Genomic DNA, 18,747 nt, shown 5'->3' with positions numbered 1-18,747 from the left:
AGACTTTTTTCGTCGCTAAACAATTAACTACTGCAGAAATGATTAGAGCTATTTTTGATCTCCAATACTTTTGTACCATTGTACACCGCCAATATCATCTGTATCGGCTACTGTCCTTTAATGCAGTCTATTTTTACATGAACTAATTTACAGGGGATTTAAAAGTTAAAAATGTAATAACGACCAAGAAAAAAATCAAATAAGCAATAAAGCTCTGTAAATGATTATTAAAGTAGATGAAGATTTCTTTTTAACTACAAATCCCGAAATATAAAAAACAACCCTGATATATTTATTTCGCTTATTTTCTCCTGATGAGGTCGAATAATTTTATTCTCCTAGCATATAAATAAATAAATTCTATAATAAAAACTGCATATAAATAGTACTACCAAAATTACAGAAAGGTAACCCTAATATTATATTTTGTATTGTTACTGTTTGTGCAAGTTACATGTTTTGAAAAGTTTCTTTAAAATAAAACGTGGTTTTAATACGAAATATAACCAGATATAATGTATTTGTCTCTAAGGCTCGTAATAAATTTGTATTATTATTGCATTATAACTTTTCGATGTATCAATTTTTATGGCAAAACAATTAACTACTACAGAAAAACAGACACTTTCTGAAGCTATTTTAATTTATTTTGGGATAAGGCAATATTTGGACACGATATATGAATAGTGATCATATGAGATATCCATTTCCGTGCATAAAACATAACTCTGATACTACATTTTCTATTATTTATATACATCAAGATTATTTAATTTATATGTTGTCTTATAACGCAGTGGAGTGATCTATTTTTTTTTTTGATTAATTACTAAAAAAAGTATAATGGGGTTAAAATATATTAAGGAACAATGAGAGAATTTCGAAAACCTGTAATTAATAGTCAACCTTGTATCATTTTTGCTATCAATATCATATATGTCGGCAATTTTTTCCTATTACAGTCAAATATATTCGTTTTTCTAGCACTAGTTAACTTACTACATGCAAAATAATGGTATAAAATAATAACATAAGTAAAAATATTGATATAACAATGACATCTTGCATACCACTTAATAGAGCTGTAATTTGAAATATATATGACAGTTTTACTTTTAATATATAATTAACGAAATGTGGCTGGCATAAGATACAGACCAACTGTATTTATATTATTTAATTGAAAATAATAATAACAAAACTGAGTTTGTTCGACGAGAAATGGAACAAATAACAGAAAATACATGAGTTTCTGAGAAATGTACTTAGTATTCAATACGTACAATAAATTGAAAGAACTCAGTCAGGGTTAAAAATAGAAATTTTGGTTATCGAGGTTATTAGAGTTAAACAATTCGAACGAATAAACAATACCGATTTTAATATTATCGATATTCACAAATCTGATGTATGTGTTACAAGGATGCATGCCTTCATGTTAATGCAGTTTTATTTAAAAACGTCTTGGTTATAACGATAATATATTGTATGTTCTATTAATATGTTCTTTAAATCCGTAAAAAAAATAACTAAAATAAAAACATAAGTAGATATACTCCTGCTTAACAAAAGCTCGGAAAATAATATTGATTAATATTTTTATAGAGTAAGCTAAAGAAGCAATTTCAAGCTTGTAAAGCAATGAAAAATTAATTTGATATACATACATTATACTATAATTTCTCTATATTAAAGATGTAGTTCTTTATGGCCTATATTAAAGTTAATATATTATAAAGTAAATATTATGTAACATAAAATAGTGTATAGTTATATATAGATTAAATAAATGAATACAATAAAAAAAATCATAAAATGTAGTAAATACATTGACGATTTACAAAAGCTTAAAGCTCTGAAAATAATTTAGATTAATATTTTTATAGAGAAAACAAAGGAGCAATAATAATATTGTACAATAAGTAAAGATTAATTTGTAAGAACTATATAAATTTAGAGTAAATATATAATGATATACGTACAATACCAATAGTTTCTATAAACTAAGGGTATAGTTCTTACAAGAGAATTATATATATTAAAATTAATATATTATAAATTATACATATTACTAGACCCGCCCCGGCTTCGCACGGGTGCAATGCTGATACTAAATTAAATACACTACAGAAAAAATATGAACGTTGTATATAAAAACATAGCGGCCCGCTCCGACTTTGCACGGGCATAAAATATATATGCCTATGTCACTCAATGAAAACATGATTAAAATCGATCCAGTATTTTTGGTTCATTCATTACTGCCCTTGGCCTGCACGCATTAAATTTGGAGTAAAACAATTCCTCTTCCCCTATACTTACTATGAAGATTTCCTGCTATCTTTGGAATATCTAAATTCATACAATTTTTATTACATTACACATTTTTAAACGCAAATTTTAAATTTGTAATATCTCCGAAAATATTTGTTTAATTTACATGCTGTAAGGAACCATATTGATCTATATTAATTGCACACTGTATTTAAGGTACTTAATTCGATAAGGATTAATGCCGTATTGCTTAAAATAGCTTCGTAAATAAGCCATTTTCTCACGTAAAAAGTAAACAATAAAAATGGTTAATGTGGGTTATCCCTAAAAGATAAACATATACCATCGCGGACTTTTTTGTAGACCTTTTTATGGTGTACAATACTGTAGTACATTAATTTGATCTAACTCGTAGGGTTAGGCAGCGTTTTTGCTAATTGCTAAATAAGCCTAAAAAAATAGGTTAATTTACGACATCACGTTAGAAACCTCTAAAATTAGCAATGTTGCCTTAGTATATTATGCATGTATTATACATATAAACCTTCCTCTTGAATCACTCTATCTATTGAGAACCGCATCAAAATCCGTTGCGTAGTTTTAAAGATTTAAGCGCACATAGGGATATAGGGACAGAAAAGGCGACTTTGTTTTATACTATGTAGTGATACATATATAATGTTAATTAAGTTACTAAAATAATATACAGTTAGATCAGAATGTCCTGCGCTTAATCTGATTAGAAAGGTTGACTTTGGAATAAATAGAGATGTATATAGTATAGAATACCGAAAATTTGTAATATAATATTTATATATAATATAAAAGAAAACTGAAAGATATTAGCTAATATGATTACTTTTTAAAACTATTTCTATCATTATTCTAAATTTTATTTGTTAAGTAACAATACTGTATTATGATATAGCCTTTTCTTTTGAAAGTGTTTATTGTTATAGAAATTAAAACAATAAAATTTTGTAAATAATAACTGATGTAGATCTTTCCTTTGGATTATAAATCCCGAAACATAAAAGACAACCCTGATATTTGGTTATCCATATAAAACAATATATATATATATATATATATATATATATATATATATATATATATATATATATATATATATATATATATTAAACAAAGAAAGTTTAAGAAATGACCCCAAACGGTTTCACCTGAATCCTGAGGGTAGTACATCAACATGGAAAATAAAAAGATATTTTTTTCATATATACATGAACATAAATCAGGCAGATTTGCCCTATAAATAGATCTTACGGTAACACAGGAAATATATTCCTTTCTCTGTGATATATTGATCGAATCTCGGAGCCGAACTGATACGAAGACTATTTATATCAACGGTTATTCGAGAATTGTCATTTATATTTCGGTATTATATTAAGTAACGTTGCCATATGACAATTGATGTTTCTATCATAATTTGACTGATTTTTAAGTTTATATGTTGCGAAAATAAAATATTACTCAGATATTACGTTTTCAATTATTTATATTTGCCAATATTTTCTATTGGTGGGGATATAAATAATTTTGTAAAATATTTTTTTATTACAAATCTCGAAACATAAAAGTCAACTCGGATGTTACGTTTTGTGCAATTTTTTCTTCTTGATGTCATTTAACTCGGCTAGTTTCCTCTAACGAGGCCGAATAATTTTATTTTTCTGCCACTAATTAACTTACTACGTACAAATTGTATTACCAAAGGTAAGACAAAATAAAGGAATACACAACATAATTATTATAAAGAAAAATTCAACACTGTCGTTATAAATATTAATAATTGTTTGGAATCTCAATTTCCGAAACATAAAAGGCGACCCTGATATTACATTTTGTTACTATTTACAGATGATATTTATTTTAATAACTACCTTGTAAGCGATCCAACGAAGAAAATGCTACCAAAACAACACTCCGAACTATTAATATCATACATTACAACCAGAATGTTTAGAGTCAAATAAGAAGAAGCTTAGTCTACAATAAAAGAAGCTAAAGCAGGTGTACCACAAGGAAGTGAACTGGGACCAATGCTTTATCTACTCTACATTTGTGATATACCATAAATAGAGAATATTACGATAGCTACATTTGTTGATGATACTGCGATTGTAGTTGTCGGAGACAATAGTGCAGAAGCCTCATGAAAATTACAACAGGCAAGTGACAATATAAATAATTGGACAGGGTCTTGGAAAATCAGAATTAGTGAAAGTAAATCCCTACATGTAGTTCACCTATAAACACACCGTACAAGCACCAATATCATTCAATAATACTAGCATTCTAGATAGCAACAACGCTAAATATCTCGGAATGAATTTTGATGCAAAACTTCGCTGGAACGAACATATAAAGAAGAACAGAAAAGAACTGGAATTGAAATATAGAAAAATGAACTGACCAATTGGAAGAAAATCATAATTATCAGTATATAATAAATTGCTATTATATACGCAAATACTGACCTATATGGACATACGGAGTTCAATTATGGGGATGTTCTGCAAAAAATAACACAAATAAAATACAAATTTTTTCAAAACAAATTCGAAATACTATAGGTCTGATTACCTACATCGAGACCTCTTCAAGATACCCACAGTCAGTCAAGAAATCAAGAGAATTGCAAGGGGGCATGAGGAAAGACTCCATTCTCATGAGTCGTAACACTGTCGTTATAAATATTAATAATTGTTTGGAATCGCAATTCCCGAAACATAAAAGGCGACCCTGATATTACATTTTGTATTGTTAATATTTACAGATGATATTTATTTTAATAACTACCTTGTAAGCGAAGTTGAATAATTTAACTTTTCTCTTCTTAATTTACCGAAAATAACAGTATAACCAGAGAGCAGAAAGGATAATATAATTATTCTTCGGCCTGTGGTTCTATAATTGATTTCGTAATTAACTTGAAGTTAATTATAATTGCACAATAATGGCGTCTACATTTATTTTTAGTAAGTTTTCAAAAACTATAACGTTATAGAAAACTTGAAAAATGATCAGATTTGATTCTTCAATGATATCGGTATTTTCAGGGCCCAAATATTACAACATTAAGAAAACACCGCTTATTTAGATAGTGTTAGTCACTTAAGCATCGTGTAATGATGGATATAACCAGTGAAAGATCGGTTATCTAAACAATTCAAGTAAAGAAAACAATAAACATGTAATATAAACAAACAGGGATGCTCAATCATATCAGCGCTTGCTACTTCGCGGAAATTCGTCAGTGGCGTGCGCTCTGACGAAGTATGAATGGAATTAATAATATTATTAATTATTTACTTACCCATTTTGAATATGAAGTAAATACTAGCAAAACAAGACAAAAAGGTAACCGGCACTAATATTTCAAAATATATAGGTACATAAATTCATAGATTCATGAGACATTCTGTGTCATACAACTACAGTTTCCGTATGCGCGGACCTGTTCTAGTTTTAACTCCTGAATCCAACGTTGTCACCAATTAAATATTGTTATTTTTTTTGCTTCCCTCTAATAATAATTATATCACAGTTAATATCAATTAAATTCTTCTTATTATTAAATTGTTAATATTCGTTTAAAATATATTTTAAACAAATAAATATTGTTTAAGTAAATTGAAATTGCCGAACAAAAACACTAAATGACAACGTCTTGCTTTCGCCTGAAAAAAAAACCTTATCTATCACGTCGAACAAATACGATTTTTTTTACGTTTTTTGAAAGATATTTTATTTTAAATGTATCGATTTGCAGTATTGTGTATATTTTTTTTATTAACATATTTTTTATTTGTTAAATATAAAATATTATGTGATAATTAATTATGTTTGATTAATCTGATTATGTTCTCTAAAGTTCCCACCGTGTTACCAAAAACGTTTAATTTAATTTTTAATTATATTTATAAGGTTTATATAATTAAATTGTATATGGCCAACGGAAAATGTTTTTATCAAACAAAAGCTTGTAAAACATGTACGTTACCCATTCATTAGGGTTATATTAATTAGTTTTTTCCCTGATACTTGTTGATCGATTTAGATATAAAAGTTCTAGTTAACATTTAGATTTCTTCAGAAATTGCTTTTATTTATGGAAACGTTCCTATGGTTTTCCTATAAATACATTTTGGAGAATATATGATTGAACCTATATTTGAAAGTGGGGTCTTTAACAGTTACGTGTCAAAATGTTTGGAGGTGTTCTGCCTCACTTATTCTTAAAAAGATATTGTAATATTAAGTACCATGCGTTAAAATCTACAACGTACTATTCCTCAAAAAAAGAAACTTGAATTCTTACACTTCGAAGTTTCTTTTTTATGATTTTTTTTATATTTAAAATTATTATAATTAGAGTGCTGTTAATAACTTTCTGGTAAATTATTTATGTATAATGCAAAGAATCAAATCCTGTAAAACAGTGACCAAACGAAATAAAAGCCTATAAACCTATATCACTGCCAGCAATATCCAAGGATTTTGAGAAACTCCTATTGAAAAGAATAAAACCGACCATAGAGAGAAAAAAACCTAATACCAACTCACCAGTTTGGATTTATTAACAAGCACTCAACAATTGACCAGGTGTACAGAATAACAGATATTATTGAAAAAGCCTACGAAAGTAAAAAAATATGTTCGGCTATATTCCCAGATGTAGCACAAGCCTTCGATAAGGTTTAGCATGAAGCCCTTGTTCATAAACGACAGAAAATGCTACCAAAACAATACACCAAGCTATTAAAATCATACATTACAACCAGAATGTTTAGAGTCAAATAAGAAGAAACTTACTCTACAATAAAAGAAGCTAAAGCAGGTGTACCACAAGGAAGTGTACTGGAACCAATGCTTTATCTACTCTACATTTGTGATATGCCATAAATGGAGAATATTACGATGGCTACATTTGCTGATGATACTGCGATTATAGCTGTCGGAGACAATACTGAAGAAGCCTCATGAAAATTACAACAGGCAAGTGACAATATAAAGAATTGGACAGGGGCTTGGAAAATAAGAATTAGTGAAAGTAAATCTCCACATGTGCAGTCCAATAACATTAAATAATACTAGCATTCCAGATAGCAACAACGCTAAATATCTCGGAATGAATTTTGATGCAAAACTTCGCTGCAAGGAACATATAAACAAGAACAGAAAAGAACTGGAATTGAAATATAGGAAAATGTACTGGCTAATTAGAAGAAAATCGCAATTATCAGTATATAATAAATTGCTATTATATAGGCAAATACTGACCCATATGGACATACGGAGTTCAATTATGGGGATGTTCTGCAAAATACAACATAAATAAAATACATTTTTTTTCAGAACAAATTCGAAATACTATAGGACTGATTACCTACATCGAGACCTTCAGATACCCACAGTCAGTCAACAAATCAACAGAATTGCAAGAGGGCATGAGGAAAGACTCCATTCTCATACGAATATTCTCATACCACCAGAACAGGACACAGACTCAAAAGAATCAAACCATCTGATTTTGTGTAGTGTTGTGTAGTGAGGTGCATATAATAAAAAATAAAGCAGTGACATGTATAAACATTATTTCATCAGAGACTGAGATAGGACCGATGGTCCTCCTAGTTATATACCTAGATTTAAGTTATCATAAAGACAAATTGTAGATTAGACGTAAACGACTAGTAATAATTAAATAATAATAATAATAATAATAATAATAATAATAATAAAACTCTTGTAAAACAAGCAGAATTTTGGCCACAGAGAGGGGAAACTGCTGTGACCAGCATAGTTATAGAACAGAAATTATTATTTTCTTTTTAGCCAAAAGGCCTTCTAACTACTTTCAAGGGCAACATTAACTTCTATGCCAGATATTTTGAGGTATCAGTTCTCTCCTAGATTTCTAATATTATAATGTTTATGGCATTATACGTTTACTTATGTACTCAAAAATGCGACCCACCAGTAAGGAATCCAGGAAGACGAAGGGACAGGAAATTGTTGGGAGGACAGCGGATTGCTGGCGTTGCTGGCAGTACTGTCTACGCATCACAGTAGCAGTGAAAATCTTAAAATTTAAGATTTTTAATCACTGGCCAGACTCTATTATTATGATTATTACTATAAGAGAGACAATACCAATGCAAAGTTACAAAAAAATAGAGGAACAAAGTTCAAAAATAACAATTTATATTCATTTCTATTCTCCTTTTGATTATGTTCATTTGTATATTCATCTCTTTGTACAGCATTTGAGTCAGCGAAGGTAAGAGAGAATCAATGTTTTAGTTCAATCAAGTGCATCAAGATGTCTTTGCTCAATGTTCAACATCATAATCGACAACATATTAAGGACGGTCTCTTGAATAACGTATTAAGGAAATCATCAAATATAAATGATAATACGGTGATGTATGTTGATGACAGTACTATTTTTTTAGATAGATTATTTTATCGTTATTTTCCGTGGAGATATAGTCGAATCTCTGAAATATATTTCCATCATACTCTCATCTGGTATATGTACACTTATTTTCTAGTGAGGCAAGATTTTAGGACAGGAAGCCAGGAAATTCATTCCTTCATTAATAAATTCAAATATGATTCATTCATATTGATCAGTTTTGTAAAATTGTACAATTTGCACAAAAATTAAATTCCCCTTTTATCCTCTGACAAACATAAGGCAAGATTACGAGAACATAGGTCGTAGTATTTCCATCTGATTATAATATTTTTCAACCTCGGAAAATCAGTTAAGTCATATATAGTACTGTTATATTATGTTTCACTTTTTTTGTTCTTTTTTGATAGAAGACCTATGTCTATGTCTAAAACTGGCAACAGTAATGTTCAATATGTTTGAGTACTTGCGAACCAAACTGTATTTTTTTGTAACACTCATAGCGTTAGTCTTGTTCTTTTGCTAATCGTTACAGCACTGTTATTGTGATTATAACACTACTTAAATGAACTACTACGAATAATTTTTTGGAGTACAATCTGTATATTGAAAAAATTCGTGTCTACTAATATTTACTTGTTTTGACGATTATTTTTGAGCTTTCTAAACAAGTATGTTATATATTGAAGTAAAATTATATTGTTTTTCCGGAAATAGGGTCTATTTTCATGATTTTCGAAATGTTAGATTAATAAGAAGGTTTTTTTTATTGTCGGTATCAATATGATACCTGAAAATTGTTTTTATTATTCCAAAAACACTTTGCGAGTACTGAACACGCACTTGCTTCGAAACCGAAGATTTGGGTCTAAACCATTTGTTTATAATCGGGATCATAAAGATAGGCCTAGGTCTTAAGGATTTGACGAGAGGACACACAAGATCCTTTTTTAAGTCACAATCAAATACATTTGTGTCCCATCTGACAAACATTGTTAACGAACGTAGCCCACATTGCGTGCGTTTAAACTTTTAAAACTGAATTTTAGTTGTGAAACTGAATTTTTGGTTTTGGTTCGCGAAGTATTATAATGAAATTTTTAGTTTTATTGTTGAGGAATAAAGGGAACTACGTGAACGTTATTGAACAATATAGTCTATAGGGCCTTGGGAACTATTAACTGAAAATAGTCGAAACAGTCGATATAGCCAAAGTTCAAGAGTCGAAACAATCGATAGTCGCAAAACAGCCGAAGCAGTCGATAGTAAAAAAAATAGTAATTACTATTTCCAGTAAAATTCACGATTCGATTGTTTACAGACTCCTTCACGTACTATCTTTACAAAAGAAAAAAATAATTACTAAAATATGCATTTAATAATTTTATTTTAAAGGAAGTAGAATTACTTTTATATTTGAATGTTCTGTGGATCTGTAAAAAGAAATGGAACTTTTCTATGGAATGGATAATACTCTACAACTGTTTTATCATATTTTAATATGTTAATTACTATTTTTAAATAATATACTATAATAAATACAGACAATACAATTTATATAATATATATACAGTTTGAAGTACAAACTGTATATTGAAAAAATTCGTATCTACTAATATTTACTTGTTTTAACGATTATTTTTTATTATTATATATATATATATATATATATATATATACTAGATTATATCAGTGCTGTGAAATTCGCTTTAACAAACCAGAACTAAAAGCCCCAAAACATTTCTATCTGTCTGACTATGTGGGAAATCATAGACAAGACATGTCCCCAACAATTATTAGCCTTGTAATTTGCTAAATAGCCAATGTCAAAGAGACACCGATAAATATACGTAGAATAATCGCCTACGAAAAAACTAATTAACTAATTAAACCGGTATATAGGCCGAAACCTCCCGGACAATCAAAACGTTATGACGTAAATTGGTATGCAAACGTGACCTCATTACTGCGACTCGCGTCCCTTCGTCCCGTCACATACCCCCCGTTTCCCCGTCCCGTCCCCCCGCGTCCTGAAAAACACGATACACAAAAACGCGAAGGGATCAGCGCGCCGAACCACTTCACGCGCACAATTAGCCTAATCCAACGGGTCCTCCCGTCCGTTTTTTTTATTACGTACACCCCCTGCCCCCCACGGCGCTTTTTTCGGGGCGGATAATAAACTACCGGCGTGCACGAACCGGCAGCACGGCCCATTTTTCCAGCAGGACTGGCGAAATACTTTCAGTAATTATGGCGGACGGGGATAAAAAATTGTGATGGTGTTGAAAATTGTCGGGACCTTATCGGTTGTGTGTGTGTGGGGTCGGATTATGTCGTGCGACCGTGTCGCCGCAGAAAGTTTTTGACAGCTGTCACGCCTTGGGGGATATTTTTCCGGCGTACGCCTTCCGTTATTAGAGAGAGTTCTAATTAAACAATGATGGCATGTTTTTATCGAAGCGGTCTAACACGACACAACAGTGCCGACAATTGCTGTCGTCGTAATCTGTTGTTCTGAAAGTACGTGCTTCGTAATATAGGTCTATCATAAGGCATCACTCAATAAGTCTCTGGTCTAAATGTTTTTTAGAAATTCGGTTTTATTGATCAGGAATTGCTACTTCTTCAAGAGCCATCCATCAATGTCCATGTTCCTCTAAATTTTCGATGTATTTCTGAAAAACAATTTGTCATTCGTCGCTTCGGACGATTTTCACCAGTTTTGTCCACTCACCCTATGACCTTTTTGATACAGGTGTATAGCAGATTTAAATTTAATTCACTGTCTTGATTGGTCCAGTGGTCAAAGCGACAGAACAGTCCTCTTGCTGTTGCGTTAATCGCGCGTTGGAATCCTACTAGAAATTGCCCAAAAGGTAAATATCCAAAATACGACGAAGAAAATGATCCCAGTCACGCCAGTAACCAGGCTAGGTAATACTGCATGTCTTCTGGGATGATTTCTAAGTGAAATAGAATCAAAGAGGCAAAATAAAGTAACACTATCGGAAGATGCAGCAAAGTACAGCTATGAGCCAATCATAGAACCAATACTAACACCATATATTCTCAAAGAAAACAACAAAATAAACACAAAAGTGAATCCAAAAGACGAATAAAGTATCAACGTACGTATGGTATTTAAATCATTATTTGTAAATATATTAATAATAAATTATAATAAATATTTATTTGAATTGATTTTTGTTATTTTAGAACAACTTCTGGTTTTAATGACTAAATACTAATAGCTCATATCCCTGCCTCAGCGTCTCCATAATATTTATCAAGACACTCCTTGGATATTTTCCCATCAATAAAAAATATTTAATCAATAGACGAAATTTTCTTCATCCATTTTTCTTGAAAGTAATGAAAGTCGTTTCACTAAAACAACTATACCGTATGAACTAATAGCTGAAATGACATGAAACTTTGACATTTATCCTTTGCGGATTATGGATTTCACACAGAAAACATTCATGCTTCCTGTGTCCACTACCGCAGTCAACCGCACATATTCGGCTAAGTAGTAACCAGCGATCGACAGTACTTGTATGTTGGTTACTCTTATGTCCCTCTTACATTTTTCCATCTAAAACTCTTTGGTATTCCATTCTACTTTTTCCCCGCATCCGTTTACCAGCCATGTGTTTTTTTATGACCAATAAATAAATATAAGTGAATTTTGTGTTTGCGTTCATCTTGTATAATTTCATTCAATAGGAAAACTATTATGAGTTATGTTACTTCAAACATTTATGTAACTAGGTTCCTTATGAAGCTCTATCAGTGGCCTGGGTCTTCTTGCACTATAAACCACATATTTCTCAACCCTGAAGGTTTAGAACTTTGAAGTCATCAAGTATATTTGGATAAGTATCAAGTATATTAAGTATATTGGTATATATTGGATGGTGCAGGCTTTAGAAGTTGTGTTGTTGCGTTTTTGACTTAATTAGCAAAAACGCGATAGTAAACCAGTAATGGTCAAACATGAGGAGCTGGAACAGAACCTCGATAAGAGACCAGTATTGATTGTAACTAATGCGTTTCAACCAAGTATTCAAAGAAAACCGTCTGACGACAGTGTTCAAGTAGAAATGCGACAAAATGATTTTATGAAGTAGTATTTATTTGTGTATTATAACATAAAATATAAAATATATTTACAACGTATTCACAAGTCCATGAAAACTCCATAAAATTCTTTGTTCTGATTGCTATAACATAAATAATATATAGTCTGTTCAAAGTTATTTTGTACATACGTCATTCAAATTTGTGACATCAGAACATCGCAATGTCGCCGCATCAACTCTGAGTTTTAGTTCAGTTGGGCTTTAATATACAACAAAATTCAATAATTCAACCATAATTTATTTTAACATTATAGTACATCTAAAAACTACAGTTAATTATACAGCCACAATAGTTTATAGGTTAGAGTTATAACCTCTTATCACTATTGCTTTCAAGAATTTTGCATACGTCTGACAACCGGATAACTTTGACAGACTCATTCGTTTACGTGTTCGAACCGATCAGACAGTACTGTGTCTCTTTTTAACTAGAATAAAATGAGAATGAAAATATTGTCTCATTCTAGAACGAATTTATAAACTGTGGCAGGCAATACATTAAATATCTTGATGACGTATGTACGAAAAAAACCTTGAATAGGCTATATAAATATCACATCACTTTATAAAGTTAAAGTTTAGATTAGTTAGGTTATGTTGAAGTTACTGAGCTGAATTTTAATTTTACTATATTTGTTTCGTTTATACGAGAACCTATGAGTTGCTAAGATGGTGGTATGATCCGTGTGCGACTATGGTGTTACTATAGTACTTTTTTTATTACATATTGGTCTGATAAATCAACATATTTTACCCTAGAGCAGGTATTAGCCGACTTCTTTCTCCCGACTCACCAATATGAGTCTTTAATTGTGAGTCTGATCTGCTAAGGTATTTTGTCTAACGTCATTATAGAATTGGCAAGGGAAGGCTATACAATTATTTCCATATCTTAACAAACGTATTTCATGTAAAATATACTTTTGTAATCCTCCTGGTAAGGTTTTAAAATATCAGCCACAGATCTGAGTATTTTTAAAAACACATTCTCAGCCAGAGTATGAGGAATCATTTTTATAATTCTAATATAATCAAAAGTGATAACTAGCAAGAGAAATGTCTGATGAACACAGCGACTGGCGTTGGAATTTCCATTTAAAATCTATATATTGTTGGAACCGATTGTGTAGAATCGATTTGGTGAAGGTGTTTGGGCAATTAAAACACTGGATTCAACTGAGTCACTCTCTATTTATTTCGACAAACATCTCGGTCAAAGCCCCAACACAGAATGAATCAAGATGGCGGGATCTTCATCCTGTCCGGATGGCATTAGTACGAGCATGCGCCGTAGCGTTTATTATAATTTACAGGAAACTATTTTAATATCGACTATGCAACCATATATACGTCGTCAGATGTATGCGTATCCACCTAATTATTTATATATCCAACAATATGTTAAGTTTCCAATTTTCTAAATATCCTTCGACATTAATTTTCAACCCTGGTATATAATACATCATTTTATATTATACGATTTTCTCATGTTAATTTTCCAAATTGAAAATTCATTGTATATATAAGCAAAATATTGAAATTTTATCGGTAACATTATTAATAAACTGTCACAAACAAGTCTCAAACCCCCTTACCTAATTAATAAACTTCCCGACCAACATTCTCCTTATTTACATAGCCGAGGAACATAACTCCGAATTAATTAAGTGTAAACAAAAACTTCCTTGCGAAGCATAACACTTTCGTGTTGTATGATGTTCTGAGAAAATAAGCATCGGCAGCCATTAAATGTTTATCGACCTTATGGGCTAATATTTCCTAATTTATATTCGATATTGTTCCTACCTCCATTTTCGTTTTCTAACGCTGCTCAAATAATAACAGACATATCATAAAATATTGCGGGTATTGTTGTTGATTCAAATTATTTATGTAAAATATACTACCTATATGGCATACTGCTATCATATTTTAGTATTTTTAACAATACGATATCATTATCACCAATCCTTAGCCGGATACTGATCAAGTATCCCCTGCAATTGCTCTAAATAGATCCTGTTGAATTTTACAATAACAGGCGATCGGTCAGTTGTCAATACTTTGCTGCTTTCTATATTAATTGTCTAGTTATATGTTTCTGCAATGCGAGAGAGGAAGTTTAAAAATGTGCTCACAATTAAGAGGAATTTTTAAAATTAAAAGTGTCACGACTTATGAAGAACTAATCGAACACTCGACGACGATGGAGGATAGAGAAACTTCTTCATCGTCTTTATATACCTAGAAACTCAAAAGAGTAAAGAATCATTATATTCAGTAAGTTTTTCTTTCTTTTATTGTAAGGATTTTTGCTTTAAAAATATACACGATCAATTAATAAGACTGTTGAAGGTATTGAAGCGCGAATTGAATGCGCTGAAATGCGATCCTTTACTAAAAAAACTTTCTAAAGAAACTAAAACCGAGCACTCAGCTGAGGGACCTTCAGTATATATTAATTATAAAACAGATCAGACAATTAACTAAATGTCAGTGTTATACTACTAGCAGCATTATGTGAGTTACTCTGTTACCTGAATGATACTGATGCTGGAGATAAAGATACTGGGCCACTACCACAATTTTACTATTCAGGAATTTAGTAGAAATGTTATATGGTGCTAACAATTAATTATATCTTAACTAAGAGGTCATAGTTCATATTGGTGCCCAAGACTGCATTTTCTGGATAATGATGATATATTGGTTATTTCTGAGTCTACACTAAACAGTAGATCCAGTCCAGTCCAAGTAAACTGTAGCGACCTTCAGGCATGTCGAATTTTACATAGTGGAATAATGGTCTACAAAATACCCAGATATATAGTCCCAGATGTTGAACACGGGTGGGGCGGATACCATCAGAACAGGACACAAACTCAATAGAATCAAACCATTTTATCTTGTGTAGTGTTGTGTAGTGAGGTGCATATATTAAAAAATTCAGCAATGACATGTATAAACATTATTTCGCCAGAGTCTGAGTTAGGGCCGATGGGTCCTCCTAGTTATATACCTAGATTTAAGTTATAATAAAGACAAAATGTAGGTTAGACGGAAACGACTAGTAACAATGTATTAATTAATAATAATAATAAAAAACCGAGCCATATCATTTACCCTAAAAAACCATAGCTGGTAAAAATATAATCTAAATGTAATAGTTCAACTAGCAAAAATATTTTATTATGTTCCAGAGATTATTAGTGTTTTAAAACTTTTTGAATTATATTTTCACATATTTTTCTATTCTGTATATTGTTATTTTTATTTAATTTTTTATATTTTTGAAAGAAGTTGTACTATTTGTAATTTCTGTGTTTATATTGATATGATATATAGTTTATTTTCTTACTGTATATACCTTATAAAGGACTGACTGTTTTAAAATGTTAGAGTTGGTTTCATGGTTTAGTGCAAAGTCCAAATTGGCTGATAAACTGATACTGATAAACCAATCTCTTTGATTTCGGATCTGATCTACTCTGCTTTTAGTCTAACGTGATTTTTTTACGGAAAACAATGTACTTTTTTAAAGTAGTATAGTTTTCTGTTATATTAAAACCTTCACAGAAAAAATTTGTATATATATATATATATATATATATATATATATATATATATATATAACATTATATATATATATATATATATATATATATATATATATATATATATATATATAGTGTTGTCATACAAGTGTAGTTTGACGTCAAAATAGTCGTCTCTTCGTGAACGGGTCCCCGGGGTGTAATCGCTGGTGTCGCGCGTTTGCCAAACCTAACCGACTGCACTGCAGTAAATTACCTGTTGGAAAATTAATTGGGATTCTCCGGCGGCTCTTTACGGATACGATAAAACGAATTAAGATACGTCAGCCGCGATAGTTACGCAGCTCGGCGGAATGTTAGATAAGGGCCCATTGGATCGTTCCCGAACGATCAACGAGTCCAGATACGTCGAGGTCAGATTAAGAGGGTCTGTTTTTAATTATTGAGGCGGGACCACCGGGAGCTCGGTTGATTTGGATTTGAAAGTTAAGCAGATTAGGGAGGGAACGATGCTTGGGGGATTGTTTCGCCATTGTCTCGTCAATTATCAATTAGATTACATTTATTCTAATTTCTTTCCTGCTAAATACTATTACTTATTATTATTTCAATTATTATATTTACTGAAATATCGTGATTAAATGACGGAACAAATAGTAATTAGAAGGAGCAAGGTCTGGAGTATACGATGGATGGGGTAGCACCTTACATTTTAATATGTCCAAGTATGTTTTCAGCGGTTTTGCAACTTATGATCGAGCGTTGTCATGTTAAAGTATAATATTGTTGTGTCTTTGCCCGTATTCCTGCCGTTTTTCGCACGGTGGTCTGCGCAAACGCAGCAATTATAGTCGATAGCTATTCCATTGATGGTTTCATCGTATAATACCTTTAAATGTCTACTTGTCTGTTGTAATACCCTTGTCTTCAAATTTTTGGCTGCTCAGGATGCTCTTAGTAATCGGTGTCAAAATCATCATTCTTAACACATCGAAACCTAAATAATCATGTTGAAATTTATGCAGCGTGGTTTCCATAAGCTTCACACAACATTCAACGACCTTCAGTCACATTTTTCGTCAAACTGGAGTAAAAAAGTAAAACTTAAGGAAACCGCAAATAACATTTACCCAGTACAAATTGAGAAATTTTCAACGTACTAAGAAAAATGTTGTTCACCCTTCGACGAAATGACACATTCTGAAAAGTGAAGTCTGTCAGTGAGGTTTCAACATAATGTTAGTTGGAAATCACAGAAACCACAGAAAATATCCGGCCCTACCCAGCCTGGTTACTAGTGATAGGAAACACATACTTCTTCTATTTTTGTGGAAGGTATATTGAGCAGCACCGATCATCACCTATACTAAATGAACCAATAACTGATAATCAGAAAGAATGTTCTGAATGATGAAGAAAACTAAACTCTGGAACTAAAACAGTTGAAATTAATTGTCTGCGATTACAAAATTTGACGATGAATTTGACCAAGTCCTCAGGTCCTTAGTATCATTGTTGAACTGTACATGACAATATTATTGGTTGTTACGTAACTTATGTTCAGTTAATGTGTTGATTTTTGGATTTTTGTGTCTGTCTTCTATAGAGTTCCTTAATTTTCACTTTTATTTAATTTACTTATTATTTACTCATTGAAATCAAGTCACAATGACAACTTCCACGATTTATTATGATATCCAAAATGTTTCTTATCAAAATTAATTTTCTTTATATGCAACGATGGTATCCTAGACGAGTTTCATCAGATAACAATGTACTGTCTCGAATCACTGTGGAGGATGTGAATTTTGAGTTGGCCATGTCATTATTCTGTATTCAAAAATTTCGTTAGTGAAATAATCGTCGTCAATGGTAAGCACTACAAAACTTATAAACTGATTATTTTATTAGTGGAGCTTTCCATAGACATTATATTTTGAATGAAAAATTTGAGGGCATCGTATGTCTAGCAGAGGTGACAATTAGTTATCGATAGTGGGCAATTCAAAGCACACTAGACTTTTTCCTGTGAGTTTTTTTAAGCCCCAAGCCTATTCCAGTCGATCGAAACCTATATATTCATCATTGGAGCACTTGTATCCATATTTCCTGGTAAACGAAGACCTTTAAAATATAAAATCAATGTCGTTAATATCCTACACAGCTTGTTTTAATATATTTCAATATCGACACACTCACATCGACCCAAAAAACTTGTAAATTTAATTTTTTTACAGAAAATTCTGTAAAAAATGTGTTCATTTTTCACTAAAAACATTGCATTAACGTATCTAAAATTATTGATCATTAATAAGTTAATCTAAGAATA

At 31.2% G+C, this 18,747-nt stretch overlaps 2 protein-coding genes across 6 annotated transcripts in view; both read left to right on the top strand.

Annotated features, from left to right (window-relative positions):
* The window catches only part of Nca (neurocalcin homolog), a 244,420-nt gene that overhangs the window by 109,914 nt on the left and 115,759 nt on the right, over positions 1 to 18,747 (top strand). The gene's annotated exons all lie outside the window — the stretch shown is intronic.
* LOC143204071 (neuronal calcium sensor 2) overlaps positions 1 to 18,747 on the top strand; it is a 196,953-nt gene that overhangs the window by 71,896 nt on the left and 106,310 nt on the right. The gene's annotated exons all lie outside the window — the stretch shown is intronic.

The sequence above is a fragment of the Rhynchophorus ferrugineus genome, unplaced genomic scaffold (genome assembly GCF_030347505.1).
Source record: "Rhynchophorus ferrugineus isolate W39M unplaced genomic scaffold, kcgeb_rfMv2 rfM10, whole genome shotgun sequence".
Classification (NCBI taxonomy): Eukaryota; Metazoa; Arthropoda; class Insecta; order Coleoptera; family Curculionidae; genus Rhynchophorus; species Rhynchophorus ferrugineus.
This window is presented reverse-complemented; position numbering and strand designations above follow the sequence as displayed.